Source organism: Callorhinus ursinus, unplaced genomic scaffold (assembly GCF_003265705.2).
Source record: "Callorhinus ursinus isolate GAN/ISIS: 27379988/994484 unplaced genomic scaffold, GSC_fseal_2.0 scaffold14, whole genome shotgun sequence".
Taxonomy (NCBI): Eukaryota; Metazoa; Chordata; class Mammalia; order Carnivora; family Otariidae; genus Callorhinus; species Callorhinus ursinus.
Genome location: NW_027397076.1, coordinates 18,045,336 through 18,057,006, shown reverse-complemented (window position 1 = coordinate 18,057,006; position 11,671 = coordinate 18,045,336).

Genomic DNA, 11,671 nt, shown 5'->3' with positions numbered 1-11,671 from the left:
TTAACATATAATGTATTATTGGTTTCAGAGGTACAAGTCTGTGATTCAACAGTCTTACACAATTCACAGCACCTTCTGTATAAGTTTTTATATACATTGCTGGATTTAATGCTGTTTGTATTTAGGACTTTTGAATCTGTGTTCCTGAAATTATCCCATAGTTTATTTTTAAATAATATTCTTGTCATAGTTTACTTTTCTAGCTTCATATATTGAGTTGAAGTTTGTTTCTTTTCTCTCTCATTTCTTGGAAATTTTGATTATTTGCTCCCTTAATATTTAAAGAAGCTGCCATAAGCAAGTACATACCTATTTTTTTTTTTTAATTTTGGTAAAGATTTATTTAATGGTTAGAAGAAACCAGGTTTTCAGGTTTTTTTTTTCTTTTTTAATTTTTATTGTTATGTTAATCACCATACATTACATCATTAGTTTTTGATGTAGTGTTCAATGATTCATTGTTTGTGCATAACACCCAGTGCTCCACACAGAATGTGCCCTCTTTAATACCCATCACCAGGCTAACCCATCCCCTGACCCCCTCCCCTCTAGAACCCTCAGTTTGTTTTTCAGAGTCCATTGTCTCTCATGGTTCGTCTCCCCCTCCGACTTACTCCCCTTCATTCTTCCCCTCCTGCTATCTTCTTTTTCTTTTTTCTTAACATGTTGCATTATTTGTTTCAGAAGTACAGGTCTGTGATTCAACAGACTTACACAATTCACAGCGCTCACCATAGCACATACCCTCCCCAATGTCTTTCACCCAGCCACCCCATCCCTCCCACCCCCCACCACTCCAGCAACACTCAGTTTGTTTCCTGAGATTAAGAATTCCTCATATCAGTGAGGTCATATGATACATGTCTTTCTCTGATTGACTTATTTCACTCAGCATAACACCCTCCAGTTCCATCCACGTTGTTGCAAATGGCAAGATCTCATTCCTTTTTATGGCTGCATAATATTTCAGGGTTTTTTCTTAATTTAGTTCTGGTGTGTGATGTTTTCCTCAGAAATTGCCTACTACAAATAATTTTTCAAATATTATCCTTTTTTCATATTATTTATTTGAGCCTTTTTTCATTTTTTTCTTGATTCGTCTCACTAGAGTATTGTAAATTTTATTAGCCTTAATTTTTGGCATTCTTGCTTCTCTCATTTTATTTTTGTTTTTTGTTTCACTATTTTGGCTATTATATATATATTACTTATTTCCTTCAAATTCTTTTTGGGTATATTTTATATTTCTATTACTTCTGAAATTAGAAGCTTAGCTAATTAATTTAGATTTTTTTCTTCTCTTCTAATATGGTCATTTTAAAGCTGTATGATTTCCTTTAAGAACTGCTTTAGGTATAGGGTATGATTTTGATATGTATTTTTTCATGATCAATTCTATGTATTTTCTACTTTTCACTGAGTTCTTTGACCCATGAGTTATTTAGAAGTTTCTTAATTTCCAAACACATGGGATTTTTCTAATCAGCTTTTGAACATTTATTTCTAACATAATTGCATTGCAGACAGAGGAAATGGTTTTTTTGATTCCTATCTTTTGACATTTACTAAGATAAGTTTTATGGGCCGGACTGTAGATAATATTTAGAAATGTTCTAAGTTTGCAGGAAAATATTGTATATTCTACAGTTGTTTGCAGTTATGTTCTTTATAATGGCAGGCTGTTTTTATGCTATTATGTATTTCATATTCCTTTATTTTAAAGATTTATTTATTTGAGAGAGTGAGAATGAGAGAGAGAGAGAGTACATGAGAAGGCGGAGGGTCAGAGGGAGAAGCAGGCTTCCCGCTGAGCAGGGAGCCCAATGCGGGACTTGATCCCGGGACTCCAGGATCATGACCTGAGCTGAAGGCAGTCGCTTAACCAACTGAGCCACCCAGGCGCCCCTATTTCATATTCTTGTTGTTGTTATTGTTAGGTCTGTCTTTTACTCAGGGAGGTATACTGAAGTCTCTCACTATGATGGTAAACTTGACCATATCTCTTTGTAGCTCTGTCAAAATGTATATATAGCTACATTGCCAAGAAGATACAAGTTTATTGCTTATAGCTTCTGGTAAAATCTTTTATCCTCTGCCACTAGAATATATACTGTGTAAGACTAGGGCTTGTTTTTTTCTCTTTTATTTACTTACATGTCCTGTTGTGTCTGAATTATGTCACTGGTGCTATCATATACTGCATCATTCAGAAATGGCCAAACTGTTAGAATGATAAGGTCTGTTGAAAGCACAACTGAAGTGCTAGCTCCGTAAAAAGTACCTAGTAAAGATGGGATGTTATGCTGTGGGGTACATGCAGCACACACTGCACGCAATGAACACAATGCTGTGTTCCCAACATGTGCTGCATGGATTTGGGAAACAAGGGATGGAATTCAGAACGGCCTCATGTAGCATCAGTCCCAGTGACTCAGTTCAGAGAACTTGTGCTTCCCATCCCACAAATCTGGGTTTTGCATGTTTAAAAGTATTGGTTCCCAAAGCAAGATGGATTCCTCCTGCCTAGGCACCTTGAACATCTTGGTTAGGGAAATCCAAAGATAAAAAGGAATAACATTCTGGTGGGGGGACTGACCCTGATAACTAGCAGATAGCTGCTGCTACACAGTGTGGACAGGGGGAGGTATAGGTGGCACTCAGGTCACCCAAAGTCCATTTCTTGGCATTTTCTTGCCCAGTTTTTATGGTAAATTGTTGTGGCAGTGGCCAGAACCTGAGAAGGATATGATGATCAGGGGCTCAGCCTCCTTAGAGACCAGGAGAATTGCTAGCTCAAATGGAATCTCAGATGGATAACAGGGAGAATTAGTACCAGCTGCAAGGAGAAGGACTTCCTTTTCTAAGTTTCCCCTGTGAGGGAGTCCACCACAGTCCTGTAGGAGCTGCTCCCAGAAATTAAACAGAAGAGTGGATCTGAGCAGCACACACTATGCTATGCCACCCAACTCCCTCTCTGAGGATCGAAAGATCTGTTTCCTCTCTTGCTGAGAGTGTTGCGGGCCAACAGCCTTCATTTCAGCAGTTTCTGGAGATGGTCCTTGACTGAAGAGAGCCATCTTTCTCAACATCATGCTCCCTTGCTCAGGTCTGTGATGTGCATCCGTTGAGACTGCCTGCATCGATAACTGATTGATGACCCTTGTCCCAGCTTCAGAATTCCCTGGGGGAGTTGATTGTGACTGGATCACAGCCCAGTTTCTTCTTTGCTCAATTTTGCCTCTTCCCTCTCCCCACAGATTTTAATCCCCAGTCAACTCCTTTATAAACTACCACACGGTAATGTCCATCTCAGAGTCTGCTTCCTAGGGAACTTGACCTGGAGCAGATAGAAATTTTTCTATTTATTGCTTGTTTCATAGGACACAACTATAAAGGCTATTTGGGACTAGAGAGGCCAGTGGTTAACATTTCAGTTTCTTTAGTGGTTATATCTTTTAAAAGAAGTTTAAAATTATAACCAAGTTTTATAAGTCAAAGTCTTATACATTTTTGATGTGTTAAATTCTTAAAATCTTTAGAATTACTATTTTTAGTTGGACCTTATTTTATTGTAATATAAGATATAATATTAGATTATTCCTTGTAAACAAGAAGCCTAAAGTTAATTTTGCGTCTTGCAACATGTCATACTTTGTTTAGTTGTAATCATGGTTGATAATTTCGAGTTTCCTACATAGGTAATAAGTATAATATCTGCCAGTAATAACAGTTTAATCTTTTTCTCCATCCTGATCACTCTTACTTTACCTCATGTCATAGCATTGACTAAGACCTCATTACTATTTTGAACAATAGTAGTGTTGTGGTCTTTTCTCCATACTAAAAGAAATGCTTTTTAATGTTTCTTTATCAATAGTAATAATAATAATAAGTGCTAAGTGCTTATAGAATACCACCTTTATCAAGCTAGGCAAATTTCCTTCTATTCCTCCTCTTCTAAGAGTTTTCTTTTTTTTTAAATTTATATAGATATCAACTTAATTTTTTTATATACATTGAAATAATTTGTGATTTTTCTTATATAGTTTATTACAACAGTAATGTTAAGTTCTCCTTTTATTCCTGGGATAAAACATATTTGGTCATGATGTATTTTTTAAAAGCATATTGTTGGGTTCAGTTTAGTTTTTTACATTTCTGTTACAAATGAAATGGTCCTATAATTTTCCTTTTTTCTGTTGCTGTCCTTTTTCTGGTATCAATGATAACTGGACTTGTAAAATTAATCAGTTAATTTTCATTCTTTTTATTTTCTGGAATAAACATGTTTCAGACAGAGCTGATCTCTTTAAGGTTTGGAATAATGGTTTCATAAAAATATCTGTGACAGTTTGAAGAGACAATATTGATTACCAGTTTAGTTTTTAATGGTTATTGATTTATTTGAGCTTTCTATTTTGTCTTGCACATATTTGGCATTTTGTGTTTTTTCCTTCCATTACTCATTCTAATTGTAGTTGTTTGTGATGTTATTTTATTATTATAAATATATCTGTTAATTTAAAAATTCTGATTTTTTAGTCAAAAGTTTACTTTTTCGATAAATCAGTTATATGAATATTAACAAAACATTGTTTTATGCATGATTTTAGTTTTTAAAATCTTTTTTATTTTCTATTTCATTATTTTCTGCTTTCGTGTTTATTTTCTTAGACAGTTTTGTTTTTCATAGTCTCACCTTTATAATCTCTTTTTTTGAAGAATTTGATAGTTCTTGATTACTTTATATGCATAAAATATGTATGGTCATATTTATTTCCTTCTATTTTAGGTTATTAAAAATTGTTTCTCAGGTCATTTTGCACAGGTCATACTTTATTATTTTTTTCTCCATTCCTTATTTATTTTTGACTCAGTGGATTTTATATCTAAGAATTTTCTTTTAGTCCTAAATAAGTATATGTAATAATAGAAACACACTGTCTTTGCCCTTTCAACTTGTTTTGAGGGGACTATTTGGATGTTTTTCTCAAAAACAAATTTGGGAAGTTGATGTTTAGAGGTTGCTATTCTACCAGTTATTTAGCTCCGGATATTAGCATTAGAGCCTGGATCCTGGACAGTACATGCTGGATGACTATTTTCATTTTTCGTAATTTTTGTTTTAATCCTAAAGAAAGTGCAGAGTTCAAGAATTTGACTTTTTTTTTTTTTTTTTACCCAGTCCCTTTATTTACTTCCAGCCATCATCTCACCAAATTTGAGGATACTAGCAAGTCAGCTTTTTCAGAATCGTGTCTATATTTTCAATCCTAGACTGTGCAGCTCTCTCTAGAAAGAAAGTCTCATGTCCGTTTCCCACACGTCTCAGATTTGTCTTGTATGTATCTCAAAATCTGTGTTTAGAATCTTGAGACCATGCCCTGGTGCCAGTGTTGATGTTATTTTTTCACTGTTGTAACAGGATGTCATTGATCAATGAATGTGTCTCTTCTAGAGAAAATGAACTAATCTTGCTATTTGGAAACCAACGAATAGTTGACTGGTTCTCATCAATCTGAACCCAATGTCAATCCCATGTCAATGTCTGACTATTGATGAAGTGGGAAAACTGTTAGAACAGTCAATCACCAGTAAGAGCTACATATTTTCTTATTGGTCTTTAAGTTGAATTAATAAACTTTGTTAAATAGGCTCTATTGACTGCATGCATATTTCTCTTTTACCCAGATAGTGAAAAACCACATTAAATGAGCAAATCAGTATGTAAGACCTACAAGTGCAGGCATATAGCTTTACATAAATTTGATTGATCTCTTCTAGCAGAGTTTCATTATTTCTGTACTCTGATATCTGAGTTGAAGATCCTGTTGTCTTCTATTGGCTTTGTTTACTTGTAAAGGAATTCTTAATGTATAGTATGTCTCTGTAGCATGATGCCAGGGGTAAATGGTTACATATTCTTTATCAGTATGTCTGCATGAAGACTTTTTGACTTCAAAATGATTCTGACCAAATAGACCACTTCTTAAAACACTCAGAAGGCTGAATGTGTGTGTAGTTTTAAGTCCAGTGTTGATGATGGATGGTAGTTGTTCAGAGAATTAATAATAGGGATATGATTGTGGGCATGGTGAATAGTTAGGATCAGAACATTTGTCTTTTATTTAGAATACACCAGCTTATTTACCTTTGAAAAAAAATATAGAGATTTGGATTCTATATTTTTACTTACGGTATTCCTTCTTTTTTTAAAAGGTTTTATTTATTTGAGAGACAGAGGGAGAGAGAGAGAGTGAGTATAAGCAGGGGGAGGGGCAGAGGAAGAGGGAGAAGCAGATTCCCTGCTGAGTGAGGAGCGACACACAGACTCAATCCCAAGACCCTGAGATCATGACCTGAGCCGAAGTCAGATGCTTAACTGACTGAGTCATACAGGCGCCCCTATGGTATTCCTGTTAACATCATATTTTTTAATATCTTCATTTAATAAAATTTTATTTTGCCTTAATGGGTGGGAGTTTTACCTAATACTCATTTTTTATTATGTATGCAAAAAATGTCTATTTAATTGAGAAATAGAAATATACTCGGTAAAATTAAGTTTTGCTGTGAGTGGGTGAAAATTCAAAATAATCATGTTTGAACAAGCCAAAAATTTATTGTCTCTCATATAAAAGTCTGGATACTTGGTTAAGAATTAATATAGTGACTCTACAATCAAGGACCCTGGCTTCTTCTGTCTATTTTTGCTCTTCTGTCTATTTTTGCTCTGCTGTCCTCAACATGCGTTTCCATCTCACAAAGTTGTCTGGTCTAGCTTCATTCATAACATCCTAATTACAGCCAGTGTGAAAGAGAAAGGAGAGATAAAGGAGAAGCTTATATGCTTTAAGGACACTTTGCAGAAGCTGCACACCTCTCTTCCCCTTACCTCGCCCAGGCAAAAACTTAGTTATCTGTTACCCTGGTTGCAAAGGAAAATTAGTCTTTATTCTAAATGTCTTCAGCTAAAGATGGACAAAGGAGGATGGACACTGGGGACAAATAGCCGCCTTTGACACAGTAAATACCCTTCAAGGCCACATGTATGCATTAGTTTCCTACTGCTGCTATAACAAATTACCACAAAATCTTTGGCTCAAAACAACACAAATTTATTATCATACAGTTCTGGAGGCCAACAGTCCAAAATGGATTTAACTGGGCTGAAATCAAAGTGTTAGTGGGGCCGTGTTCCCTCCAGAGGCTTTAGATAAGAGTCTGTTTGCCTTTTCTAGCTTCTGGAGGCCACTCATATTTCTTGGCCCATAGTACCCTTCCAGCTAGCAATCACATCATCCTGAACTCTGCATCACATGGCTTCCTTTCTGTCTCTGACTCTACTGCCTCCCTTGCCCACAAAGATATAATCCATGATAATCTCCCCATCTCAAGATTCTTAATTTTAATCACATCTGTAAAATCCCTTTTGCCATTTAAAGTAACAACATATTCACAAGTTCTAGGGATTAGGACATGGGCATCTTTGGGACTTATTATTCAACCTACCATAATATCAAAATTTAGAAAAAAAGTATTTTATCATTTAGTTAATGTTTTACAGTTACATTTTCACATTTTATTTTCAAAAAATGCAAGTTAAGCAGGGCAAGTTTATGACCCCCATTTAAGAATCATTTTGAGATTCATTGAGGTTAGATGAGTTTTTCGAAGTTACATTGTTATTGGTGAAGGTACACTGTGGTCTAGATCCTGTTGCCTAAATGCCATCTCAATCTTGAGACCTTTTATTCTTTGAGTTGGAAGTCATTTTTCCTTTCTAAGTTTCTCCATAGCACTTCAGTTAAAATTGTCTAGAGGAGGCAATTTCTTTTTGCCTTGTGTTCATGGAGATATCTTACTATTTCCTTAATGGGCTTGAAAAAAGGAGGCATGTTTTATCATCTTTGTCCTCCCCTAATCAGTGTGATGGACAGTGTTACGTTTCAACTTGGCTAGGCTATAGTCCACAGTTTCTGATCAAACACTAATCTAATAATTCTGTGAAAGTGTTTTGTAGATGTGGTTAAAGTCCATAATCAGTTGACTGGAGGTAAGAAAGGAAGGTCATTCTAAATAATGTGAGTGGTCCTTCTTTAATCCATTGACAGGCCTTAACAGCCTCAGTAAAGAACTGAGGCTGCCCCAAAGAAATTCTGCTTTTGGGTGTCAGCTTTACCACTTGCTGAGGGAGTCCATCCTGCTCTTCAGATTTCAGACTTGCTTTGCCAGCCTACACAATCACATAAGTCATTTCCTTGCAATAAATCTCTTAATATATGTTGACCACTGGATCTGTTTCTCAGTTTGAATCATGATGGATACACATAGGTAACCTGCATATTCTATGTCCTCAATTAATGTTTTTGTTGATCCAAAATAAATCTGAGGATTTGGGTATTATTTGGTACTACATATTGAAGTTACAGTCAACAAACCTCTCTAACTCTGAATGATTTTATAAAAACTTACCATTCCAAAAAGATTAGACTTTTAGGCATGGTCTTAAAGATCTTAAACTTACTTCTTTCATCAAAATCTACGTGAGGATTTTATTTGTTTCGAATATGACTTAGTGTTTTATCTTTGAAGATAACAACTTTACTTTCTAGGTAGGTGCCAACATTCCAGGAGTTGCTATAATTGTTGCAGTGTGAGTCCTCATCCACTCATTTCACAAATAAGTGTTTATTGCCTGTATTCTAAAACTATGAAACCACAATAGTGAACAGACAGGCAGAGATTCTGGCCCCCTCCCCCATGCTTGTAGCAGTGCAGATATAGAAATAAACAGGCAGGTGTTTTCCTAATTATTTTAAGAGTAGTCAGAGAGAGCCAAGATGTCGTGCTGAGTACAACATTCTCCTGTCTTAGAATTCATAGCTGAACACTCAAAGGGCCTTCTTTCTTTCTTTTTTTCCTTCTTCTTTTTCTTTTTTTAAAATCTTCTTTCCTGATGGGAAGCTGATAAGAAAAGGCACTTTCCTTTTTTCCACTTCCACTGTGGAAGAAGTGTTATTTTTCTTCTGTAAGAGGGAGTCAGAAGAGAAGGAAGACCTCTGCTCCTAGACCAGGAAATCCCTGGGATACCACCAGGCTCCTCTAACAACAGTAGGGCATTGCTGCTGTCAGCCTGTATTGCTGAAGTGCAATAGGCGCTGAATATCCCACAAGTACTGAACGTACTACAGTGCTTATAAATCTCGGTAAGAATGTGGACTTCAGGACTCAGGTCTTAAATTTCCTTTTTGCCTTGGTACTGAGGACAAAAGAAAGATTTTTGAATTAGGTCCTTTCACCCCTAAGAAGATGTTCTCTTAATTCTGTGCTTGTAAGATTCCTGATGGCGGCCAATAGCTATTGCCTTGCCTCTGTCTTCCACATTCTGATTATTCTTCCACTTATTTCTGTGTTCATATGTTCTTACAATTTTATTTGTTTTTTATAAAAGTAGAAAAACGTCCTCTAAATGGTTCTGCTCCTTTAATAATTTATCTCGTATCCTACCTTATTTGTATTAGGCTTGTGGTCTTTTAATGAGTTAAAAATTTATGATTCCTCTAAGAGATAAAACAGATGTTCAGAGAAATCAGCTTTTCAATCAAATGACCCTGACCAAAGAGGGGTGCTCTCCTAGGAAAAGTTGGATGCTATTTGGAAAGGGCTTCTCTATGAGTTTTTCAAATAGATTTTTTTGCCATCATTTTTCTTTAATTTTTACTGAATGACTCAGAATTAGACTATTTTCAACATACATAATTACCATGTTATCTGTGGCAATTTGCAGTAAAAATCAGCAAAAATGTTCTTGCTCCCAAAATGGGAACTTTGAGTGGCTTTTCATACTGTGTGCCTTGCAAGGAAAGTTCTCCTAAATTTTTTCCTATATGCCTTGAAATTTTCATTTAAGACTCGTCTGGGTCATGGGACTCAACATTTCCATTACGAATTCTCAAAGGCAGCTCAATATCTTCCTTTGCTCCCAGTACAGGAAGCGGACAGTTTGGCAGTTTGTGACTGAGACTATAAACCATTGACTGACTTAATTAGCCATTACATGGAAAAATAAGAGTTGGGGACTAGCTTCATCCTCGCAGCAGACATTTATGAGTTGTTGCTTTTTATTTTAGAAAGGTGAAAGCAGAGGAATCTAAATGCCCCTTTGGTTAAATTAAGAACCTAGCGGGTCTGGTTGAGCTGTCAGGTTTAGGTAGCAAGGAAGACCTTAGAAAAGCCAAGCTGTCTTGTTGACTAAATTCTTCTCTTATGAGTAAAACCAGAAGATATACTAACCTTATTTCAAATATTAAACTTTAACCCTTTCTTCCAAGAAATATTCTTGCCTCTCCTGATAGGAATTTCAGTTTACCTTTCTGGATATCTACAGAGAAATGACTACTAACTAGTAATGATTTAGAAACAGCTTCTATCAAACTCACAGGACTCAGGATGACAGACAGAGAAAAGCAGTGTTAAAAGATCAGTGTAAAAATGGCTACCATTTCCATGTACAGGCTAAGGCTAGAAGGAAGCAGATTTCTAACAAGAAAATGCAGTTAAACCATGAAAAGTATACTAAATTTTACAAGTTTTATTCCATAATTTATTATTCCTTTCTCACATCCCCAAAATAACCACTGCTATAGTTACATGTCTCTTTTTATAATTTTTTCCTGCATACCTAAGGATAATGTTTATCCTTTCCTCAAAGATATAAGTAGTATTCCGTAAGTTACATTTTTCAGACTCTTCAGTTAGTAATATATGTTGAACAAATTTACCATTTTCTTCTTAAAGGCTGAGTTGTACTCCATTGTCCCTCATTAGGAAATGATCACATTAACAATAGCATTAGCAATAATTTAAATTTGTACACAGTTTTTATGAGAGATCTAGTGTGGGTTTGAGAAGGAAGAAAAATACTGAAAATAGAGAAACTTAAGAGAAATTGCAGTAAAACTAAAAGAGAGGTTAATTTTATACTTGGAGGGCAGGTTGCTTCTAAAAAGGAAATCTAAAGGAAGCCTTAAGGAGGCATAATTTATAATAGATTTTGAGGATTAGGTAAGATATTGTTATAAAGAAATGAGATTATCTTTCCAGCCATTAGTAAAAACATAGGGGTAAATGATGAAGGGCAGATTTAATGTAACAGTGTGATAAGGTGTATGTGCAGAAAGGGTGGCAATGGAGGGTAATTAGTGAGCAAAATTAGAGAAGATAATGTTAGAAATTAGATTAATAGAAGATAAGATTATAAATTTAGACTGGGTTCAGATTGTGTAAGACTGTGATGTCGGGTTGAGGAGTTTGAATTTACTCTGTAGACAGATGATTTTCAATGCGGGATGCCTTTTCTCCCCGGGACATATTTTATAATATATGAAAACATTTTACATTGTAACTTATGGGTGGATGCTACTGGTATCTAGTGGGTAGAAGCCAGGGATGCTGCTAAGCATCCTACTAGGCACAGGGTAGTCCCCTCCTCACAATAAAGACTTATTGGGCCTCCAAGTGTCAATAATGTCAAGGTTGAACAACTCAAATGAGACCCTAACTTGTTATATTTTGCACCTCATTAGGAAACAAAAACATATTGAGTGTGCAACTGTATGTACATATATGTATGCATGTATACCCATATATCACTACATAAAGATATTTT